The sequence below is a fragment of the Pelodiscus sinensis genome, chromosome 2, assembly GCF_052426305.1.
Source record: "Pelodiscus sinensis isolate ZL-2025 chromosome 2, ASM5242630v1, whole genome shotgun sequence".
Classification (NCBI taxonomy): domain Eukaryota; kingdom Metazoa; phylum Chordata; order Testudines; family Trionychidae; genus Pelodiscus; species Pelodiscus sinensis.
In genome coordinates this window covers 32,994,936-33,020,124 of record NC_143053.1, presented here as the reverse complement: position 1 = coordinate 33,020,124, position 25,189 = coordinate 32,994,936, and the positions used below count along the sequence as shown (strand labels likewise).

The 25,189-nt window shown below is 41.7% G+C and overlaps 1 protein-coding gene and 1 long non-coding RNA gene across 8 annotated transcripts in view; one reads left to right on the top strand and one right to left on the bottom strand.

The window, feature by feature from the left end:
* The window catches only part of OXR1 (oxidation resistance 1), a 397,147-nt gene that overhangs the window by 219,993 nt on the left and 151,965 nt on the right, over window positions 1-25,189 (top strand). The gene's annotated exons all lie outside the window — the stretch shown is intronic.
* LOC112544064 (uncharacterized) overlaps window positions 1,526-25,189 on the bottom strand; it is a 65,848-nt gene continuing 42,184 nt past the window's right edge. For all 3 annotated transcript variants that reach the window (XR_012901268.2, XR_012901267.2, XR_003087381.3), the window contains exons 3-4: window positions 10,585-10,698; window positions 1,526-3,092 (exon numbers count right to left, since the gene is read on the bottom strand). This is a non-coding gene — a long non-coding RNA (uncharacterized LOC112544064). The remainder of the gene's footprint in view (window positions 3,093-10,584; window positions 10,699-25,189) is intronic.

The following is a 25,189-nucleotide window of genomic DNA, read 5'->3' as shown; positions in this document are numbered from 1 at the left end:
CTTCCCTCAATGACCCGGCTCAGTCTTAATATATAAATATATATCTGGGGCAGCACCCTCCCTCTCATTATGCACTAGGCCTGCTGCTCAGATTTGGGTGAGCCAGGATGTAAACTGTGTGGGCCATAGCTTTACCCCTGCTCAAACCCCTCTTTACTCCTAAGAATATTTTCACAAACCACCTATGGTTGTTGCTAATACATGTACAGCAAGATTGATTTCTTGCCTCTTACAGAAAATGAAGGGACTCTCTTCTAATGAAATAAGTCATAGTGTTTATTTATTTATTTATTTTATTTGAAATGTTAGCATAATGCTGCCTGCAGTGATGCCAGAGCATGAGAACTAACCTATGGTCACTCTTTGAAGAGCCAGGGAACAAATCACAGATGGGTTGTGAATGCCGTACTTACATTTCACAAACCAGTTATCAAGTGTAAATTCTTCAGGCACTATAACAGTTTTAAAATGGAGTCACAGACTCCTTGGATATGCTGTTCTAATCTGCCACCCGGAATGAGCATAGTTTTTTAAGAGATGGTCCCTTGACAGTAAGATACACAGCAATATTTGGGTTACCATCAGTCCCAAAGGATTATACATAGGACAAAGAAAATGCTTGTAGCTAGTTCTAGAATAAAGATTCATTCTATAGAAGAGGAACCAAGAACATTATTTTATTAGGTTAAAGCAGGTAAACATGTACACACAATGTATTACAACCTTTCAAAGCTGTTCCCCACTCTGGCAGTTCGATTGCAGATTGTGGGAGCCCACAAGAGACCTTAAAAATACCCTGCCTCTGGAGGCTTCTGTTTAAAAAAAATTCCTCAAGGCCACAGATTCCGTGATCTCAGGCGATATGCTGCCACCACCCAAGTGAAGAAAACCAACCCTTTCTTCTTGAACCCAGGAAGAAATCACTTGGAGTACATCTACACAGCAGTGTTATTTCGGAATAACTACACTACAAGCAGTTATTTTGATATAATGTCGAAATGATGTCGAGCTGGAGGACTTCTTACTCCAACGCTATAACTTTCATTTTACAAGGAATAGGGGTACGTCTAGACTACAGGCTTCTGTCGACAGAAGTTTTGTCGACAGATACTGTCGACAAAACTTCTGTCGACAAAGAGCGTCTAGACTACATTGAGTTCTGTCGACAAAGCAAGCCGCTTTGTCGACATGGTAGTGTGGACGCAAAGGACAGTTTACATGCAATAACACTTTCTGTCGACAGAAACTCTGTCAACAGAAGGCGTTATGCCTCGTAAAATGAGGTTTACCAGCGTCGACAAAACTGCTGAGTTCTGTCGACGTTATGTCGACAGAACTCAGCGGTAGTGTGGACGCAGGTATAGTTTTGTCGACAAAAGTGGACTTTTGTTGACAAAACCCTGTAGTCTAGACATACCCTAAGAGAAGTCGGAAGAACAGTGCTCTTCCTTGTACTTCCTGCTGTGTAGACAGCAATTGACATAGCTGAAGTGGCATAGCTTATTTCGGCTTTAGCCCTGCTGTGTAGATGTGCCCTTGGAAACTTCTTCCAGAGGGATACCCTAAGCTCTTTTACCACAAGAGTGCTTTAAAAAAAAAAAAAAAAGAAAGAAAACAAACTGTAATCTCTGATAGCTGACCTTTCAGTCTTAGGCATATATACAGAGACCCTTTATTATCTTCCAGGACACAAGAATCAGATTCAAATCTTTAAAAATATGATTTTATTAAGAAAACAAAAGTTATCCTTGGTAAAACATACTTGATTGCTAGGTGTTCTAGAGCAACTAAGAAAAACAGATTAAAGCACGAGAATTGCTTCCCTGGGATTCAGTTATAGTTAGTGTGGGAGGGAGAGGCACATGGACTTAGCACAGAGGAATTTAACCAAACTACAAAACCAAGAAAATAAACTTATTGCATCTAATTAAACATTCCCTATATACTCTCATATCCATACTTCCAAGGTCCTGTCCAATTCTAGGCACAGGTATTCCTTTTCTAGGCATGGTATCCTTGAATTAAGCAGGCAGATTCCCTTTCAATTCAAATCTCAACACTTCTTTCCTGCCAACACTTCCTAGCTATCTGGGTTTGACCTTTAATAACTGAATGCTGGGATGTTTTGAAAAGGACAGCTCCATCATACAGCTTTGTTTCAAAAAGTCATAGAAATGTCTAGAATAAGAAATCTCTATATGCCCTCTGATGGTAACCCAGAGTAAACAGCAGGAGTTTCTAGCTTATACTTAGCAAACTTTGCCTACCAGGATCCAAGCACCACAAAGATCCAGTTTCTTTTTTAGGGGGTTTAATTCCCTCCTTTGAGCTGAGATGCAAACTCAGCTGACAGGAGAAATCCATTTGCATGTTGCATTTTCACAAAGAGAGGACAGAACAATCATCTTTTGTTCTCATTAATGTAATGCAATATTTCACTTGGAGTCGACGGATTTTTTCTGTTCGGCTGTATGTAACAGTTTCTTTTTGAGATCTGCATTTCACACTGGTTAATGTCACTGTCCTGTCTATTGATTTAAACAATCACAGAGGCTCACTCATCTTTGATGGCCATGTACTCAGGGTGGCTAGCCTATGCCGCAATTTGCGCTCCTGCAACTACTTTTTATTTTTCTAGCAGAAGCTCAGTGAAACCTAGAGCAAGAATGTCTCCTTGAGCTGGGAATCACATCCCCAGCTCCCAGTGTAGGCATGCCTCTAATGTATAAACTAAAGATAGGCCAAGACAGTGGTGCACTTGTGCTGTCAGCTCCTGGAAGTGAATTGTCCAAGACTGGCAGAATGCTGTTCTCAACCAAGAGTTCTCATGAATGTAAATTGATTTCCCAGATATGCAGATTTTTGCATTTTTCAAGGCATTCTGTAAGGTTCAGCTAAATATAAAAACAGTTAATGGTGAGGGAAAATGTGAATATACAGTGTGTCCCATTTTGGTACAAAGGAGTACAAAGCTAGTATACAGCCATCTTCATTCACCCCGAGCTGCAAAACAACTGCCCTTTGTTTCTTGCTTTATCATGCTTCATGGTGTCCCATCATGTTGTCAAATCCACAAGGGTTGATGAGCTGACCTGGAGATTAAACAAAAACCTGATGACACTTTGGGATGAAACCATGTTATTTATCAGGCATTCAGCTTGCCTTTCTATCTCTCCTTTCAGGGTCCTGTAGGAATGCAGAGAATTGTTTCAAAGCCTCGTGGGGGGCAGGGTGTTGTTTTGTTGGGGTTTTTTTGGTCTTAGTGCATGAGAAAGTTGGATTTCAGGGTAGAATTATGTAACATTTAGCAGTCACTGTGGATTTTGGTGTATTAGTATGCACCTCAGCATATATAAACACTTTACAAACATAAAATATTTAGCATTTCTGAATGATGCAATTTTGTACATTTAGATACTAATTGGCAAATGACAAACTATCTAGCAACAGCAGTACACCATGAGTCCAGTTAATCTAGTTTTTATGCCTGAGAGATTGTCTCTTATCATTTTTTAATTTGCATAAGATAAAATGCACATCTTTTCCTGATGCCAAGAAAAGTGTAAGCAAGAATGATTTGCTGTGTGAGTTGTTATAAGGTGTCAAGGCTGCATTAGCAATGTGTTTTCTTATAGAATATGAATATAGGTGACTGCTTGGGTGTGTAATTAAAAGCTTTGTGGTCTACTAACATTTTAAATTATGGTGGTTTTTTTTTCCTTTTTATTTAAACAACACTGAGATTGGTGGTTCATTTGTTTATTTATATTATTGCCAAGCAACTGATAGGCATGAATTTTCTGAAACCTCGTCATGGAGAACCCTGCTCCAGATAAAGAAAGTCTGAGGTAGAAAATGGATCCTGTATGCAGTCGTTTTGAAATGCACACTTCTGAAAAATCTATAAATGATGTATAATTAATCTGCCTCTACAGTTTGACACTGAACTGCACCAAAAAGACCATAGTATGTATCTACCATGTAGCAGGCACGTGTAAAATTATTTTGGCTAGTTTTTTAAAAAAAGGTTTTGAAATTTGTGTTTTTCATCAAACAGAAGAAGAAAATATGACCAGTTCAAAAATTAACCTAATGTCTTGCTTACAAGAGTTTTGCTGAGCACAGAAAACATAACAATATATCACTTACATCTCTAATGTTTTCCAAATAGGGATGTAAAATCCCATTTAATTGACTAACTGGTTAAACATATATAAAGAAAAGCGAGTGGAGGGCCCACTCCAGTCTGGCTGAAGTGGACCCTAGCCGCTGCAGGCAGGGGCTGCTTCAGCCCAGCCAGAGAAGCCCCTGCCTGTGGCTAGGGTCCCAGTTTGGAACAGCCCCTGCCCATGAGGCACACAGGTCCACCACAGACAGAGGCTACTCCAGCCAGGACACCAGAGCAGCCCCTCTCTGCAGGGCACCTGGGCCTGCCACAGGCAGGGGCTGCACTAGAGCTGCCCCTGTCTGCACTAGAGCTGCCCCTGTCTGCAGCGGGCCTTCCTTGGGACTGGAGCTGCAGCCCCACCAGTTAACCTTAACTGATAATCCTCACCCATTAAGGGTGATGCTTACTGGTTAAACCTTCACATCCCTAGTTCCCAAGACTCAAACCTTGCTCACACACTAAGAAAAAGAACTTGGCAGACTATGGGTTTGTCTACAGAAACAATTTAGTGACAAGCTAGGGTATGAATCTTCCTGGTCCTGAACTAGGAGAGCAACTATCCATCTGGACCTTTCTGATTCATATTAATGGTTTGTTAATGTGCCTTGACATAGTCCTCTTTGATATGGGACTAATGAAAGTACATTAACAAACTGTTATAAGCATCAGAAAGGTCCACACAGAATTAGCCTCTAGCAGGCTAATGCTAGAGTATAGTTCTGTGTGGATTCACACTTCAGCTTTCTTCAAGCCAGTTGTTTGTGTAGACTAGCCATATGTATATCAATGCAAAATGGTGATGCCTACCATAACATTCCCAGTGTAGTGCTTTCTACTATGAGTAACCATTGACATTTATGAACAGTTGATTGTAGAATTGATCTGACAATTCCTTTGACCCCACTGTGAATGCCCATGCAATTCAAGGCTTGGACTCCTCAGCCACATGCGAGTCCATAACCGATGAGCCTGTGCAATCTCAAGACGTCATCTTCAGACACGATGGACTACCAACATTGTAAAAATAGGGCCTAATTTTCACTAGTATAAAGCAGTGTAACTTCATTGACCTCAGTCCTCAGGTAGAGCTGAGCTCTGCTTGTTAGATAACCAAGCTTGAGGATGGAGGGAGCAAATGTGTATGCTCTGGGGGTTTTTTGAGATCCCCTAATCCCTGGAGCTGTTGGAGTCATATCTGGACTATGACCGTACAAAGGGACAATGAATCTGTCCTATTGAGGTCAATACAATTACTCTTAATTTTATTGCAGATGAGAAGGTAAATCAGTTGTATTTTATTTACATGTTTCCCATAGGCATACAGATTCATGTGTTAGTTAATAGTTGTGATGACTAGTTTTAAAATGTTTAGATTTTTTTGAATGCAAAATAATCTGCAAGCATCATTTTTAAGTGTTGGTGACCTGTGACATCCACAGTGATCCAGCTGAAATGACTTATGTAAAGGGACTGTAGGAATATGATCAAGTTAATGAGAAAAGTTTTAGTATTAATAAAAGAGGACGTATGTAACTAAACAATTCTGCTAATACTGGAGACATATTTGCATAATTGGAAAGTTACTACTTTCCGCATTTTTCCAGTGCACCAAGAGAAAATTAAACAAACAGCAGCCCGTCACAACACAAGGTATTCAGAAAGAACCGATAAAGATAATGCAAAATGAATAAGGTTTTTAGATAACTCCTCTTTTCACTACATTCCTGTTTGTTAATAAATATTGAGTCTTAATTAAAATGTAAATGGAATTCATTGCTTGAAGCAATCTGCCACAAATTCATGTCATACTTGAATAGATGCTACAAGTCAATGAATAATGGAGGCAGGGAGGAATTATTAACTCCATGTTAAAATATTTTGATTACTGTGTCAAAAGTTCATATTTCAGTGGGGAGTCTGGGTGTGAATACATGAGAAACATATAAGATATAAAGTTTCAGAAAATACTTGCCTTGCCCAGGAAAATATATATTATATTAAATTATATAGATAAAGATTCTGTTTCTTTTAGAGCTGATTTAATAATTCCGAGCAAATAATTGACTCAGGAAACTCAGCCTCCTTTTTTATTCTGATTGGGTGATCAGTGACCCGATGACAGTTTCCACATGTGGGGTGACTTTTGAGTTTTAGCTGATATTTCTCCCCATTTTAAAAATTATAGACATTTTGCTGTATTTGATCATTGATACTCAGAATTCTAGAAGCATTGCATAGTTATGATTGGTCACATAAATCGTGTCATTTCTGGTCACTGATTTGATGAGTGTATCTCTTACGGCACCTGATCCAAAGCTAATGGAAGTTGATGAACATCTTTCCATTAACTTCAATGGCTTTTGGATTAGGCCTGTAGGTATACTATGCTAGTATGCACAATTAGGGTATTTTAGAGGATGTCAAATCTTTCTTTTTCTGAGCAAAGAGGACTAGCTTGACATAGCTTTTCTGTAAACATTAGACTATAATAAGACTTATTGGTCAGTTGCAGAATTTAATTTCCTTTCTTGACATTCATACAAAATTACTGCATGTATTATCCAACTTGCAAGGTGTATTCAGATCCCACATTGTCACAGCCTTTGTGGATCATTTAGGCTTGATCCCATTACCATTTATGCACATGACACTTGTCTACATGCTGATACCATATGAACATATTTTTATAATTGTTAGTACAATAAATACTAGCAGAAATTTGAAAAATTCAGGATGTTGTATTAAAAGGAATACAAATGGCAGCAAATCTTTGGCTACAAAACCCTTTGAAGTTAATGGCAGTCTGCACTGACTTCATTGGTCTTAAATCAGGCACTTAAGCTCCTATCCAGAAAAGCACTGAAGGACATGCTTAACTGTAAGCAAATCAGTAGTCCTTGTAAAGTCTTTGTGACTAGTCAGATACCTAAAGTTAAGGATGTGTGTCAGTGATCTGCTGTGCTAGGGGCTTCAAATGAGAAACTGGAGCAACTGGAAAGGAAAAAAGATGGAGAGTTACAGTAGGTTAGTAACAAGTGGATTTATGCTGCAGTTCCTTCATACAAATCAATGAGATATGATGAAGATTCTATTTTGACTTCCTAACCTGTCATATAACTTGTTTGCTCTTTACAGTTTCAAAGACTCATGTGAGTGGAAGAGCATTAGAATCTCCAAAATAGCTGCAAAAACTCCTTTAGTTAGTTCTTATTAAGACTGTTAGATCATTAAAAAGAATATATTAAAAAGAAGTGTGTATTTTTTTAAACAAAAATGAATTAATGATTGCTTTTAAAGAAAGTAGGTCAGTGTGGAAGAATCTAAAATTCTGTCACTGCTCATGGGTTAAAGTGAACAGTTAGCATTTTGCCATTATCTTATCTCAAATAATCTCCTTTTGCTTTCATTTCTACTCTACCATCAGATAAATGTGTTGTATTACAAAGCAATGCTTAGCAGCTTATCCACTACACTGTATTACAACATCTCCCTGCTTCCACATCATGCTTCAGTATTACTGTGATGTGCAACATTATAGATAAATATGTCAGTGTCCGAGTCTCCTAATCACAGAAACAAAATGTCTTATTAAATGGCAGTACAAATACTTCACTAGTTTACATTAATAACTGTAAACCCTGTAATAATTTGTTGACATTTGTGAGAAATTCCACTCAGAGCAGAAGGCTCAAATATTCTTTTCTATGGCACCTAAGACATACTTATACTGTTCATTGAGGGCTTATGTAGTAATAAATAATATATAATACCTACCAGGATTAGTTGGTATTAGCAAAGCATAGAGGCTTTCTCATGCACCAAATTTATATCACTAGCCTTTCAAATTAAAAATGTGTGTAGTGCCAATGGAGAAGAAAGTGACTGGTGCAGTTCCATGTCCCACGGACAATTCTCTGCTACCTAATTCTCCACTTCAAAATGTCAACACTTAGAAATGCCATTTCTAACTTACACTAACACTCTTCTGTGTTTCTTCCTCTCCCCTTGAGTGAAGGGGACTGGACTTGGTGACTTCTCAGGGTTCCTTCCAGTCCTGTGATTCTGTATTTCCTTGCTTAGTCTTAGGAAAATTACCTTCCTTCTGTACTGCACTCAGAAGAACATGAGTTCATAAAATTGGGAGGCCATTGCATATAGAAATATATATTTGGGTTCCATGAATACAAACAATTTGTACAATCTATAAAATACAGCCAGTTCTGATCCAGTAAACAGATGTAAATCCAGAGAAATTCAAGATCAATGAATTTTCTCTGAATCTACCACAGTTGTGACTGAGATGAGTCTAACCCAAAATTCCTAAAAGATGCCATTCTGCATGGTCACAATCAGAGAAATCCACAGTTTATGAGGGTAAAGTGTTAGGGTAGATGAGATGGTAAAATCTTCTTTGCCATCCTGGAACCATGATTCCAAAGTATAGGCTGGATTAGCATCTATCCTTTCCACTTATTCAGAACACTAAGGTTGCTGGGTCCATGGGGTATCATGGTCATATCTGGCTGACCATAAATATTGCCTTTTACCAGCGACGACACCCATGTGAAAACCACACTGGAGCAAGATTTATGCATGCAAATAGGGCCTTTCCTCATCCCTCCACATTGGGGTGTATTTTACACTAAAAGAGTAATGATAAGTATATTTCCTTTCCGTACCATGGTGCACAGTTCTCATTGAAAACCTAAACTTGAGTGTTCAGGAAACAATCCAGCTGAAATAATTTTGCGGTATTGGAACTAACTCCGCACACGAGTAATTTCTACTCTTTGAAAGGCTAAAATTGATCCTATGTGATGCCCTGTGATTTCTTTCCAAATAAATTGGATGTGCAGCTGGCACTCCACTTGAGAATTTCTAACAACTTTGTGAGACAGGATCTGATTGTTACAGGCCCTCCCCATGCTTAATGAAAATTAGTTTATGGGCATGAATGTGCATAACTCAAAGATGCTTTGTGCAAAACAGGGCAGGTAACCTATCAAGTTTACAGTTACAATCTGCTGAATCTCTATATACTATTTTTGTGCATGCATCATTATTGCATGTGACATTAGAAATATGAATCTTTTTATATTGCTAAATGTGCTAATAAGGGGCAATAGTGATATTTTAGGTACTTAATGACTCAGTACTCAACCCAATGAGCTGTGGATGACGATGTTTGTTCTGTATGCCCAAACTCTGGTTGGTCCACATGTGACCATGCTACCTGGTACTGGAATCCATCTTGAACCTGGTATTTTTACATGGACATTGGGAGGGTTTCAAACAAAGGGTTCCCACCCTATGGGAAAGTCTATGTAAGCAATGGGAAACCATTAGTCTTTTGTCTTCAGCTGGCCTTTGAAACTGCTTGGCCCATCCTAAGAGGATACTTGACAACAAAAAACTCTGATAAAGCTGTTGACCGAAGTCATAGTAAAGATCAACTTTGACTTGAAGCTCTTTACCTAAGATAAGAACAGCCATTTAAGGTAAGAACTTGCATGTAACAAGTTTCTTAGTAGATTAGAACTAGCTAAGCAATTTTGTTCATTTTAATTCAGTAATTTACTTTGATCTGACTTTCACTTGCAACCACTTAAATCCTACTTTATATTTAATGAAAACACTTTGTTTATTATCAGGCCCCTTGTAAATAACTTCTACTAAGGGAGGGGGGAGCAACCACTGTGCATATCTCTCTTTCATTGATAAAGTAGGCAGACCTTATGAGCTTTCACTGTGTAAAACTTTAATCTGAGTGAGACAGAGTTGTTTGAGGGTTTGGTTCCTTTTGAGAGTTGGTTTCTGTTACACCTTGGTTCGGTGATGTGGTGGGAGCCTCAAGGGTTAAAGCCGACTACCCAGTGAAAACTACTGGTTGATGGTGAAACAAATGATTTTTTTATTAAATGGAATGATTCTTTTATCAAAACCAAATAACTTTCAAATGATTTTAAAAAAATAAGCAATTACCTAATGCTTATACAGGGTGGTAAAACCTAAACTTAGCTATACTTAACTAATTACAAACTTCTTTGATTACAATTCAACTATACCAAATCACTGTTTCTAATTCTCTGAAGGCAGCGCAGCATGCAAGCAAAAAATACAAAAACAAAGCCAATATAATGATAATAAAAACTTCGTCCACAGCCAGCCCCTCTATGGTTATTTTAGGCAGCTGGTGGAGTTAGTTATTAATCTACCTCTAAAATTAACAACTCCTGGGTTACTATTTCTAACACTTATACTTAGCCTAAATACCACACCATTACACAACACAAGATTATACAATTTACATAGTATGGTTAATAGAACTCAGTTACACTTTACAGAATTACACAGTGAAATTAACATGATTCAACTGTTAACTAAACCAATAACTAATATATTTAAGTAATACTTACAAATTCAGCAACAATAACAACATGAAGACACACAAAAACTCGGAGCATGCTCAGGAATCGCTCACCCCTATCTTTGACTCGAAGGGTGGGGAGGCAGCCTCAGGGTGATCAATCCTTCAAACGGGCAAAAAAAAGACATGTGCCCTCAACACTCAGAACCTCGCTGAACAAAGGGGTCGAGGGTCTTTTATAACATAACCTGATATTCGGTACCTTATTAGGATTTGTTCCCTGGCCGGGCCTGATAGGCTGGTAATGAGGTAATGTGAAATATTGCCCTATAGGATTTTTCATGATGCCCGCCTGACGGCCCCTTGGACTGTGACGTGTGTGGGCATGGTCAGTGTGCATGGCAGTTGCATTTTATCTCCCTCAAGGACCGGTCAAGAGAGTCTTATTTATCTCTTATCAGAGGGGTAGCCGTGTTAGTCTGAGTTTGCAAAAGCGACGAGGAGTCCTGTGGCACCTTATAGACTAACTGAAGTGTAGGAGCATAAGCTTTCGTGGGCAAAGACCCACTTCGTCAGATGCATGTAGTGGAAATTTCCAGAAGCAGGAATAAATATGCAGGCCAGGATCAGGCTGGAGATGACCAGGTGGATCCAATCAAGGAGGATGAGGCCCACTTCTAGCAGCTGATCTGGAGGTGTGAATTCCAAGAGAATAGAAGCTGCTTTTGTAGTTAGCAAGCCATTCACAGTCTTTGTTTAATCCAGAGTTGATTGTGTCAAACTTAAAGATGAACTGTAGCTCAGCAGTTTCTCTTTGAAGTCTGGTCCTGAAGTTTTTTTGCTGCAGGATGGCTACTTTTAGATCTGCAATTGTGTGTCCAGGAAGATTGAAGTGTTCCCCTACAGGTTTTTGTATGTTGCCATTCCTAATATCAGATTTGTGTCCATTGATTCTTTTACGTAGGGACTGTCCTGTTTGGCCGATGTATATAGCAGTGGGGCATTGTTGGCACATGATGGCATATATTACGTTGGTGGATGTGCAGGAGAATGTACCAGTGACAGTATGGCTGATCTGGTTAGGTCCTGTTATGGTGTTGCTGGTGTATATATGTGGGCAGAGTTGGCACCGAGGTTTGTTGCAAGGATTGGTTCCTGAGTTCGAGTTATTATGGTGCGGTGTGTAGTTGCTGGTGAGAATATGCTTCAGGTTGGCGGGTTGTCTGTGGGCAAGGACCGGCCTACCTCCCAAGGCCTGTGAGAGCGAGGGATCATTGTCCAGGATGGGCTGAAGATCACTAATGATGCGTTGGAGAGGTTTTAGCTGGGGACTATAGGTGATGGCCAGTGGTGTTCTGTTGGTTTCTTTCTTGGGCTTGTCCCGTAGCAGGAGGCTTCTGGGTACACGTCTGGCTCTGTCAATCTGTCTCCTCACTTCCTCGTGTGGGTATCGCAGTTTACAGAATGCTTGTTGAAGGTCTTGTAGGTGTAGGTCTCTGTCTGAGGGGTTGGAGCATATGCGGTTGTACCTCAGTGCTTGGCTGTAAACAATGGATCGTGTGGTGTGTCCGGGATGGAAACTGGAGGCATGCAGGTAAGTATAGCGGTCGGTAGGTTTTCTGTATAGGGTGGTATTGATATGACCGTCACTTATTTGTATCGTGGTGTCCAGGAAATGGACCTCCTGTGTAGATTGGTCCATGCTGAGGTTGATGGTGGGGTGGAAGCTGTTGAAATCATGGTGAAATTCTTCCAGAGTCTCCTTCCCATGGGTCCAGATGATGAAGATGTCATCGATGTAGCGTAGGTAGAGAAGGGGTGTAAGTGGACGAGAGCTGAGGAAGCGTTGTTCCAGGTCAGCCATAAAAATGTTGGCGTATTGTGGGGCCATGCGGGTGCCCATAGCAGTGCCACTGGTCTGGAGGTATATGTTGTCACCAAATCTGAAATAGTTGTGTGTGAAATAGTTAGCTGTCTAAAATCCTACCTGCCACATGGGGCCACAACAATGGTATCCCTAACTCACCCAGCAATATCGTCAACCTCTCCAACTACACACTCAGCTCGGCAGAAGAATCTGTTCTATCTCGGGGACTCTCTTTTTGCCCCGCCACCCCCACTAACATGATACAGTTCTGCGGTGATCTGGAAGCCTACTTTCGCCGTCTCCGTCTCAAGGAATACTTCCAACACGACACTGAACAGTGCACTGACACACAGATACCTTCCCACCAACAGCACAAGAAGAAGAACTCCACATGGACTCCTCCTGAGGGCCGAAATGGCAGTCTGGACCTCTACATAGAATGCTTCCGCCGACGTGCACAGGCAGAAATTGTGGAAAAACAGCATCGCTTGCCTGGTAACCTCAGTCGTGCAGAACGCAATGCCATCCACAGCCTCCGGAACAACTCTGACATTATAATCAAAGAGGCTGACAAAGGAGGTGCTGTTGTCATCATGAACAGGCCTGACTACCTAAAGGAGGCTGCCAGACAACTCTCCAATACCAAATTCTACAGGCCACTTTCCTCAGATCCCACTAAGGAATATACTAAGAAACTGCACCATCTGCTCAGGACACTCCCCAAACAAACACAGGAACAAATCGACACACCTTTAGAGCCCCGACCTGGGTTGTTCTATCTATTACCCAAGATCCACAAACCTGGAAATCCCGGACGCCCCATCATCTCGGGCATTGGCACTCTTACTGAAGGACTGTCTGGCTATGTGGACTCTCTGCTCAGACCCTACGCCACCAGCACTCCCAGTTACCTTCGTGACACTACGGATTTCCTGAGAAAACTACAATGCATAGGTGATCTTCCAGAAAACACCATCCTAGCCACCATGGATGTAGAGGCTCTCTACACAAACATCCCACATGCAGATGGAGTACAAGCTGTCAGGAACAGTATTCCTGATGATGCCACAGCACAACTGGTGGCTGAACTCTGTGAATTTATCCTCACACACAACTATTTCAGATTTGGTGACAACATATACCTCCAGACCAGTGGCACTGCTATGGGCACCCGCATGGCCCCACAATACGCCAACATTTTTATGGCTGACCTGGAACAACGCTTCCTCAGCTCTCGTCCACTTACACCCCTTCTCTACCTACGCTACATCGATGACATCTTCATCATCTGGACCCATGGGAAGGAGACTCTGGAAGAATTTCACCATGATTTCAACAGCTTCCACCCCACCATCAACCTCAGCATGGACCAATCTACACAGGAGGTCCATTTCCTGGACACCACGATACAAATAAGTGACGGTCATATCAATACCACCCTATACAGAAAACCTACCGACCGCTATACTTACCTGCATGCCTCCAGTTTCCATCCCGGACACACCACACGATCCATTGTTTACAGCCAAGCACTGAGGTACAACCGCATATGCTCCAACCCCTCAGACAGAGACCTACACCTACAAGACCTTCAACAAGCATTCTGTAAACTGCGATACCCACACGAGGAAGTGAGGAGACAGATTGACAGAGCCAGACGTGTACCCAGAAGCCTCCTGCTACGGGACAAGCCCAAGAAAGAAACCAACAGAACACCACTGGCCATCACCTATAGTCCCCAGCTAAAACCTCTCCAACGCATCATTAGTGATCTTCAGCCCATCCTGGACAATGATCCCTCGCTCTCACAGGCCTTGGGAGGTAGGCCGGTCCTTGCCCACAGACAACCCGCCAACCTGAAGCATATTCTCACCAGCAACTACACACCGCACCATAATAACTCGAACTCAGGAACCAATCCTTGCAACAAACCTCGGTGCCAACTCTGCCCACATATATACACCAGCAACACCATAACAGGACCTAACCAGATCAGCCATACTGTCACTGGTACATTCTCCTGCACATCCACCAACGTAATATATGCCATCATGTGCCAACAATGCCCCACTGCTATATACATCGGCCAAACAGGACAGTCCCTACGTAAAAGAATCAATGGACACAAATCTGATATTAGGAATGGCAACATACAAAAACCTGTAGGGGAACACTTCAATCTTCCTGGACACACAATTGCAGATCTAAAAGTAGCCATCCTGCAGCAAAAAAACTTCAGGACCAGACTTCAAAGAGAAACTGCTGAGCTACAGTTCATCTTTAAGTTTGACACAATCAACTCTGGATTAAACAAAGACTGTGAATGGCTTGCTAACTACAAAAGCAGCTTCTATTCTCTTGGAATTCACACCTCCAGATCAGCTGCTAGAAGTGGGCCTCATCCTCCTTGATTGGATCCACCTGGTCATCTCCAGCCTGATCCTGGCCTGCATATTTATTCCTGCTTCTGGAAATTTCCACTACATGCATCTGACGAAGTGGGTCTTTGCCCACGAAAGCTTATGCTCCTACACTTCAGTTAGTCTATAAGGTGCCACAGGACTCCTCGTCGCTTTATTTATCTCTTGCAGCTGTGTTCTATCTTTTCATGCTCACCTCCCTGTTCTATGATGCCTACAAGGTTAAATTCCGTTCACAAAAAGCTACATTGTGCGTCCCATGTTCCTCTGAGTATCTCATGGTCTGTTTTCATAGAGGGGCCTACTGTGGCAGGATGGGCTGTACACAAAGGCCATGGTCAGAAAAAGCCTACTCTACAACAGTTTCCTGGTTGTGAGCTCTTATAGCTGAACCCTCCCAGCACTGAACTGGTTCAGTGTCTGTGTTGCACTGCTGGGGGGGGCAGTAACTCCAACTCTATCCTTTTGACTAGAGGAGACCAGAGGGTTTAGCCCAACAGGACAGAATGGTGGGGAGTCCCTGAGAACAGGAAGGTGAGTATCAGTGGCATGATCAGAACACAAGAGGATAACCCCAAGAGAACTTCTGTGATTCAACCTGTCACATTGATCACTGAAGTAAAGTTTGTTGAGTCATATATTATAGTGAAAATTAGGTTCTGGCCACTGCACAAAGCAATCAGCAGAAAAGGTAACAAACCCCTTAGCTTCAGGTCTTTTGTACAGCACGTGATGTAACATTCTACAGTTGTTATAGGCAGGGCTCAAAAATTTATACAATCTACTCGCCCGTGGCAAGTAGATTGTAACCTGGAAGAGCTGGGTTCGGGCGATCTGCGCATGCACAGATTGCTGGACAGCGCAGCTGGCGAGTGGGGCTCGCTGCGGTTCGGCAAGCCCTGGTTATAGGAATTCAATAAGTGACTCAAAGCCCATAGTCCTGATGGTGTTTCTATGTGTAATCAAATCACTGCAAGGGTTCATGGCTTTTGCATAATGTTTAATCTCTGAGTGAGATAATATTAGCATAAAAACACAAATATGTTTTCTACATTTTTTGTGTGTCTGCTTCCATAACTCTTGCTATAGAATTAATGTCTATATGGGTATGTCTACACTTGCGGCCTAATTCGAACTAGGGCTGCAAATGTAGGCATTCGGACTTGCAAATCAAGCCCGGGATTTAAATATTCCACGCTTGATTTGCATTTTCCCAGCCGGGTGCCATTTTTTTTTTTTTTTGAAATTTACAAGCCCAAAGTAACTGCCCACATCTACACGCGGCAATGAAACGGGCATTCGAAATAAAGCCCTAGTTTGAGCTACCTGTTATTCCTCCTGCAATGAGGTTTAACAGGTAGTTTGAACTAGGGCTTTATTTCGAATGCCCGTTTCACTGACGCGGGTAGTTACTTCGGGCTTGTAAGTTTCAAAAAATGGCAGCCGGCGAGGAAGATGCAAATCAAGCGCAGGATTTTTAAATCTCAGGCTTGATTTGCAAGACTGAATGCCTACATTTGCAGTCCTAGTTCGAATTAGGCTGCAAGTGTAAACATACCCTATGAGAGCATAATTCATGGCACAGTAGTTAACTGTATACTTTATCACTGCTCCTGCTACATTAGTGAGTATGAGAATAATATATTTGTATCCAGTAAATTAATATGGGTGTAGAAAAGCAGGTCCCTTTAAAAGTAAGGATCTCATTCCCAGATTTATAAATATTATTTTATGCTCTTGAGTTTATTTAATAAGATTTCATGTTTCCTTTTTGTGTAACAATATGCACAACAGAAATAATTGTTCAAAGAAATGTGGGATAAGTAGCAGCAAGGAAAGGGAGGGGATAAGGTGACCACCTGTCCAGTTTTCGACCAGAATGCTTGGTAAAAGAGGGACTGTGGCATCTTGGGTCAGCCCCTCCAACTGGGCCATTAAAAGTCTGGCTGGTGGTGATGCAGGGCTAGGGCAGACTAGTCCCTATCTGTCCTGTCACAGTGCTGCAACCTGGAAACTGTCAGTAGGTCTTGCTTCTAGGTGGGGGTGGCCATGGGGCTACAGGCATGGCCTCTGCCCTGAGCAGTGGCTCTGCACTTCCATTGGCTGGAAATCAGCCAATGGGAGCTGAGAGGCAGTGCATGGAGCCTCCTGACCCCCTCCCCACAACATGGGCACCAGACCCATGGGCTTGCCTCCAGGTTGCAGCACAGAGCCAGGATAAGCATGAAACCTTCCTTAGCCTTACTGCATTACTGACTGGGATCTGACTGAGGTAAACCCACACCCCAAGCCCCATTCCTGCCCCCTAAACTCAGAGCCCCCAGGTAACCCAAATCCCTCATCGCCATCCCATAGCCTCACCCCTTCGTGCCTCAACACCCAGGCCACAGCCCCTCCTGTACCCTAAACCCTTCATTTCTGGTCTCAACCCAAAGCCTACATCCCCAGTTAAATCCCTGACCTTCTTCTACACCCCAACCTCTTGCCTCAATCCAGTGAAAGTGAGTGAAGTTGGAGGAAAGTAAGCCATTAAAAGAGGAGGAATGTAGTGAGTAGGGGTTGGGGCCTGGGGAAAAGTTGGGGAAGGGCCAGGAAGGGATGTTGCGGAGTGGGTGTTCTGTTTTCTGCTATTAGAAAGTTGGCAATCCTAGGCTGTGTGTAGACTACATCCCTTTTCTCGAAAAAGGGATGTAAATTAAACACTTCAAAATTGCAAATGAAACCGGGATTTAAATTTCCCATGCTTCATTTCCATAATGGTGACTGCAGGTTTTTTTGAAAAGGGGCTTTTCAAAAGAAAAACAGCTGTTTAGAGGGGGATCTTTCAAAAATAAAACCCTTTTTCAAAAGATCGTGTAAACCTCGTTTTTTGAGGAGTACAGGATCTTTTGGAAAAGTGTCTTATTTTTGAAAGATCCCTGTCTAAAGAGCCGTTTTTCTTTCAAAAAGCCCCTTTTTGAAAAAACCATGCGGCCGCCATTATGCAAATGAAGTGCGGGAAATTTAAATCCCGTTAGTGTCTAATTTACATCCCTTTTTCGAGAATAGGGCAGGGGCAGGTATGAGCTTCATAAGCCCCATACATTTTTGCTGGGGGTGAATAGCACCTTTGTTTGTGCCCTATGATACTCTCCTTCCTGAGCCCAGGCAACATAATTGACTCATTTGCTACTAGGTACAGTAAAACTCCAGTTGTCCGGCATCCAGTGGTCCGGCACTCCTGCTAGTCCAGCACCACCTGGAACCCTGAAGTGCTCCAGGCAGCTGGACAATTGGAGCTGCTCTACCCCGGGTTTCCCCAAGTCAGCCGCTGGTCAGTTTCATCTGCGGCTGACTTGGGGATGCCTGGGGCAGAGCAGCTGGGGTGCTGCTGGGTTGGTCCCGTAGTGCCGCCCCTCGGCACTTCAGGACCAACCCGGCAGCACCCCAGTTGCTCTTCCCTGGGCTTCCCGGAGGCAGCTGCTGGTCAGTTTCAGCAGCGGCTAACTTGGGGACGCCCGGGGCAGAGCAGCTAAGGTGCTGGGTTGGTCCCGTAACGCCGCCCCTAGGAAAGTAAAACTCTACTATAATGTTGTGGTGTATAGCATACCTTACCTGGGCTGAGCACTGCCATGGCTAGCATTGCATCAAACAGTCTTAAACAATACACATATATCCCTCCAGGGTGGAACCTCTGCAACTGTCCATATCTGGTAGGAATTGCCTCTATGTTAATATTTTAAAAAATGTCTTAGAAATTTTGCCTGCTACAGGTGCCACATCAAATACATACAAAACTTCTGAAGTTCCCTCATATGTTTAAGAAAGCCAGGTGTATTATAAAATTGTTCACTTATACGATAGCATTTCTTTGATGGAAAGGATTTCCTGACTAAGAATGTCAGTAGATGGCGAGCAAGTAATGCATTAATTACTTTCCTGTGTGTGAAATGTGTTTTTAAATATTAACTTGGACACTAATTTGGTTATATTTGACAGTGACGGCAAGTTGACATCATTAAAGTTAATGCTCTGCCTCTTTTTGAGACCAAACACATGGGGAGTGAAATTGATTATATGAATTGCTTTTATTGAACTTTATGAACTACATTGAATGAATTTTCTCACTGTGGCTTATGGAGGCTTCCAAGCAATTAGTTTAATAGTGAACTAATTGTTTTTTAATTTAGCACTATGTAATTTCTTTTAGGATCTGACTTTTTTTTCTATCTTATTGAATTACATTTGTTTGTTTTAAAGGTGAATAAAGTAAAAACAAGAATAGCATTTGCCAATTACTATCCTCTTTTGATGTATAAAGACAATTTAAAGCAACTGTTTCACTACTTGTCTTTCAGACATTGGATATGTCTGGAATAACTGGTCCTCACTTTCCTCTTTGAATAAGGACTTTAGTGAGATCTTTGGAGAACCTAAATAGTGCTACAGCTTTCCTTTCTTCCTAGGAATTCATACAAATTGATTCTCCACTGCCTTTCATCTTATAAAGTCTTTTGTATCTGTGCAGAGTGGATATAAAATTCTGATTAGGTAGGGTTTTACATCCACTTTGAACTGATGTGGTACACAAGGTGCAAAGCAGTAGAGAATTGGTTATTAGGCCCTTCAGTTCAGCATCTCATTCTCCGCATTGGGAAGACAAGCAGCAGTTCATTACACAGCTTTCTTTGATAACAACGTAAAGTTGCTCTAGCTAAAGTGATAATCAAACTCCCGAAGTTTCAGTTCTTCTTTGCATAGCATCCTGGTGGTTACACCACTGTAGGTGTAGCCATGCCTATGCTTGGTATTGGAGATCTTCTATAGCTTTGCCCATTGGGTTGCATATGCGCTTCTCCTGGTCTCCCACTGTCTATATAATAGCATTATGTGGTCCAACATGCTTAGATCCTTCTCAGCTGCCCATGGTCTGGCATGGAATCCTTAGCAGAGCCCTGCGTACATGTCTTTAGTGCCCTTAGTGGTATTAGTGCATTTGTTGCTAGTTCTTAGTTAGTAATTCTTTCCTTTAAAAGTTTTCTTCCCTTTATCTCTTTAAATATTTTCCCTTTGTCTCTTTCCTTCCTGTTATTCTTGGACTAGCATAGGTTTCCTTTTCTGCTGGGAACTCTCATTACCCAGGGTTATGACTGAATCCTCCAGGTTTAAGAGGTTCTTCTCCTGTCATGAGGTTATCCCAGTAGGTGATGGTCATTCCTAGTGCATCATCTGACTGTGTAAAGAGCACATATCTCTGCTTGTTTAAAGGGCCAACAGAAGGCGCGCTGAAGGGGATGCATGCACGCTCCAAGCTGGGATAGTGAGAGGGGCTGGCCGCGGCAGATGCCTCCATCTGACCACAGTGGCCTGACTCCAGCTACCATGTTATAGCCATGGTCTGTCCTCAGCCGCCATTCTCTTGGGTCAGACTCTGTGGCCCAGCCATGGTAGCCCCTCAACTGCTGCAGCAGTCCAGCCACAGCAGCCTGATCAGCAAGGCTCCAATCAGGACCCAGCACCCAATATGGCCATAGTGCCCTATCCCTGGCCCCAATCCTGGGGTAGGCCTTGCAGTCTGGCCCCCATCGGGTCACAGGAAGGGCTGGCGGTGGCCCCTCCCTCCTGCTGTGGCATGGGTAGCAGGGAAGGCTGCAATCCAGTTGTGGTGATCCAGGTCCAGCCTCTCATTCAGCCACTGCTGCCTGGGAGCAGTAGCTCAGCCTCAGCCAGGTAGGATAATCCAGCCGCAGGACCCCCCGCATACTCTGCTTCCTATCCCCAGCACCCTGCCCTGCCTCCTGTACCTCCCCCAAACACCTGTCCTGAGCCCCTCATATATCCCAACCCTGACTCCTGCACCCCCACATCCACAAACTCACCCCTAGCAGCAGCAAAAGTCCAATTATACAGTATGTGAGTACAATGTTTCATTTATCATTGACCTCTGGGCTAGATGGACTTTTGGTCTAACGCAGTATGGCCATTCTAATGTTCTTATATTCTTAAGATTGGGTAGTGAAGTAATCCAGGTTGTCACTTCTTCCCATCCACCCCAACCAAGAAGCAACTAAAACTGAACTGGCAGAAGAGACTGGGCCCAGGCTGGAACAATATCTGGTCAGTGAAGAAGATTATTAGGCCAACATTTAGTGTGAGATACTTTCATGTAACTAGTTTCTTTAATGTATTAATCTTAGTTTGCATGTTCTGTTTATATTTCTTAGTAACCTACTTTGTTCTATGTGCTTATTCTTATGCACTTAAATCCTCCCTTTTATACTTAATACAATCACATTTGTTTATTAATAAACCCTCTGTAAATAATTGTTACCATGGAGCATTTCTCTCTTTACATGGAAAAAGACGGTGATTTTTATGAGCTTATATTATATCTCTATACAGCATACAATAGATTTATCTAGGGTTCCGCTCCCAGAGGGATTGTGTACTTGAGTGCTGTGAAAAGGCCTCATATTATATTGGTTTCAGCCTGTGTCTGCAGATCTGTCCCTGTGTTTGTGCTGAAGCTGGCAGGAGAGCTAGGCTCAGCAAGACAGGGTTGGGGTGCCTAGTCTGTCAGGGAAAGCAGGATCAGTGGGGTCTCAGCATATCTTGTGAAAGTTGCAAGGATCATGACCCATCATACATGTTTATTCACTGATTGGCTGTCCCATTGTTGTGGTCAATTTCCATATATTTTTAACTGTAGCAAGCATGATGTGGGTGAAAATCCAGCAACCTGCAAAGACATCTTAGTAGAACTACCCCAGATACTCCTTGCTTACATGGTTTTTGTGTAATTCAAAGAATTCTTGATAGAAGTTTTAGTTTGCCTCCACTCATTGCTAAGTCATGTGCCTTTTAAGTTGGGGTCATTACCATCAGCATATGGAATTCATGCAGAGCTTGCAATTGCAGTTATAAATCAAGAGGACAACTCCAATGGTAACTGATTCTTCTTGGAATATCATTTCAGAGTGCAGTTGCTTGTATGTTTCTGTTACGTGCTGTTTTTCTCAGAAACAGGTCAGACATAGATCATGAGCTTTTAATATTATTGAGCCCTTAAATAGCACTTGTGTGATGTATGCATATACAATTATGCCAATTTTGCTTATAGAAACTGTTAATAAAGGCACCCATGAACTATTATAAAATAATCAGGTTATTCCGACTGTATTAGACAATGCAGTCACATTCTGTCATAATTTTAATTTTTGTCTAGCATTGCACAAGAGTGGCACTTGCCCACAGATTTTTCACAGAAGATTACCTCTGCATGTCTAGACTCATGGCTCTGCCAATCCTCATTCATTTATGAGAAGTGCTGAATTAACTATGCATGAATTTGGCATTCTCACCGAGACTTGTGCAGCTACATCATCCCATCTGAGCTTGAAAACATAATGCCACGTGTAAATGCAGGGGTAGGAGAGGTGCACAGGGCTTTTCAATATTTACCTCTGTTTTGCTATATTGATTGTATACTATTGTGTAATGTTAACTGTTTAATATTTTACATATAAAATAAATAGTCATGAGTTACTGTATCACGTGAATTATACCAGCGTTTTTTATATTTCTGTAACTACGGTTTGCCATTGAAGAACTGTCTTCTTGTAAGTTCATTACTGATTCAAGCAAAGGTCATGTTTGACAGCATTGAATAACAAACAATATTTTGTGCATGTTTTGGGGTCTTACAGAATCACTAGTTAGAAATAAGAGCATCCCTGTTTGTTTCTTTAGTGACAGAGAAAAAATAGCATCCGGCTCTTATTAGGTACAGCATCAGAGTAGTGGTTTGCCTCCCTTGCCTTATTGTACACATGGCTCAGCTCCTTTATTTTCACTCTGCATGGCAGTGTGTCCTGATCACAGCCCTTTTTGCACAAGCCTTGAGCAATCTGCCTGTTCATATCAAAATTCCTGTGGCTGAAGCACAGCAGGGATGGCTTCCCATATACTGAGCTTATTTAGCAGCTCTGCAGTGTTCCAAGTGGGACAGCATTTATTGCAGTAGCCAGCCTTGGTCACCTAGAAAGATGTGATGAGACCTAGCCACACTGGGCCAATAGGAAATGGAATTTCAAAAGTTCCCTTGGCTTCTAAGTGGGAGGTATGGATGGTTGTTTATCTGGTTGCAGGGCAGGGAGATTCGAGCTGCTGACCAGAAGTGTCAGATTGGACATTGTGGGATACCTCCTGGAAGTCAAGTAGAGTGATAAAATCAAACTTGATGTCTACACTGGCACTTCAGCAACAAAAATTGTGTGCAGAAAGCCTTATGTCTCTCACTGAGGTGGGGAGGTATTTGTAGGTGAAATGGCATTTTTGCCCCCCAAAAAGTTGCATTGTAGCATGTACGCATTTGCTGTTTTGTTGACAAAAGCTGCCTTTTGTCAACAAAACTGTAGTGAAGACAAGGCCTCAGAGTGCTTTGCCCCCATTGAAATCAGGAGCAAAACTACCATTGACTTTAGTGGGCCAGAGCTTCGCCCGTAGGACCCAGTCCTATTTCCATTGATCTGCATATGAATTATGCCATCAGTTAGAGTTTGTTGGAATTTTTATCCAGCAAAACAAAGTTTTGTTCCACTTGATAATGGTTTAGGTTTGATGGACTTCCATAAAATCACGGGAAGTTTCCATCAGAAACTTCTAAGGAGTCTGGGCTTCCAAGGTCTGCAACTCCAGGGCAGCCCCAAGATGCCAGAGCTTCCAAGTTTCCTTTCAAGGAGCCAGATGCCTAAAAACCCTGAGCGTGCCAACTCTAAGCAGGGTTTGCCTCCCTTCTCTACAGCTGCGCTCTGCAATTCAAGCCAACTGTCTCTGGAGTTCTCGGAGCCTTGCTATGTGGACTGGGGGCACCTCTGATTCTCAGGAACTCCTTCAGGAGGAGTTGGGACAGCCCAGTGAGCCCCTATAAGGCATTCCTGGGAGTCAGGGCAAGAAAATTGTTGTAGGAAAATTGAACCAAACAGATTTTTCCAAAACAAAAGCAATCATACTTTGTATTCAGTGGGGAAGTTCAACTTTGCCAGTTTTAAATCCAAAATGGAATTGACTAAACATTGTGTTTGGACTTTCCAGGGAAATCTCAGCAGAGCAGAAATTCTGAGTTTCAACCATCTCTAGCCCTGATAAAAAGAAATGAGGACTGGGCTGCTAATCCTCCATGATCATTGTAAAAATGATGACTGTCATATGGCTTCAGGGGGAGACTACACAAGATCAGACATATTTTAAAGAAATAATGAGATATGCCTGTATAAATAAACTTGATAACAAAAAATGAAGACAATCCGCCTATCCCCAGAAAAATCTGCTACATCCAGACAGATTTATTTACATGCAGAATGTTTTTATAAGGCATCATCTGTTTATTAAAGACTAATTAGAAGGATTTTGACTTTTATGGCAATATGATTTGTTCCTTTCTCTTCTCATGTGGCAAACCTACTTTGGCCTCATTTTATAATTGTTTCTTCATAAGCCACTAATTAAAATTTTCTGCAGTTAGTATTTGTTTGCACTGTGCCCTTGGAGTGGAGGTTCTTCTTTCCATTACGGCCTGACCAGTCAAACACTTATACATAAGTAAGTTTACTTGTGTTATAGTCGTCACATGTATGGAAGGAGACAATGACCATGTTGTCTTATTGTGGGGCAATGCTTACAAAAGCATTACAAAATGCTTACAAAATCTTACATAAGATCTGGGTCAGATTTTTAGCTGATGTACATCAGTGTAGCTCTGTTGATGTCTTTGGAGCTATACAGATTTAAAGCGTGTGAAAATCTGGCCCAGTGAGTAAAGATTGAGACCTTAGTCATTAAATTTCCAGTAAACACTAGTTTACCAGTCAGTTATTATAATAACAGCTTTTCTCCAATGTGGTGGTGAATCATGATTTTTGCCATGTACCATTGTTTGCAAACATACTAGGTGTGACCCAAATTATGTTTATATTCACTTTGAAATTCTGAGCTATATTGCCTATGGGTAACACTGTTGTGTTCTGCAGCATTAATATGTTACTTCTCACAAATTATTTTTCTAAAGTTCAAAAACTAACTTGCATCATTATTAGAGCCCTGGCTATATCTTGTTTAGTTTTCCCATTTGAATTGCACTACACCATATGTATCTTTAAAACATGTGTTCCTATAATAGAAATTAATAACCTATCCTTTCCAGAAGATAGGGAGTCAAATGTGGACATGATGTAAGTATATAAAAGATTTGCTTACATGTCTAAATTTGGCTTGCATGGTGGTTAAGGATGGGTAAAACAATTCACATAAAAACATTTCTGGCCCCATTATTCAAAAACTTTGCCCAGAATTTTATTAAAGTTCTGAAATATTTAGGTGAGGGAGGTTTT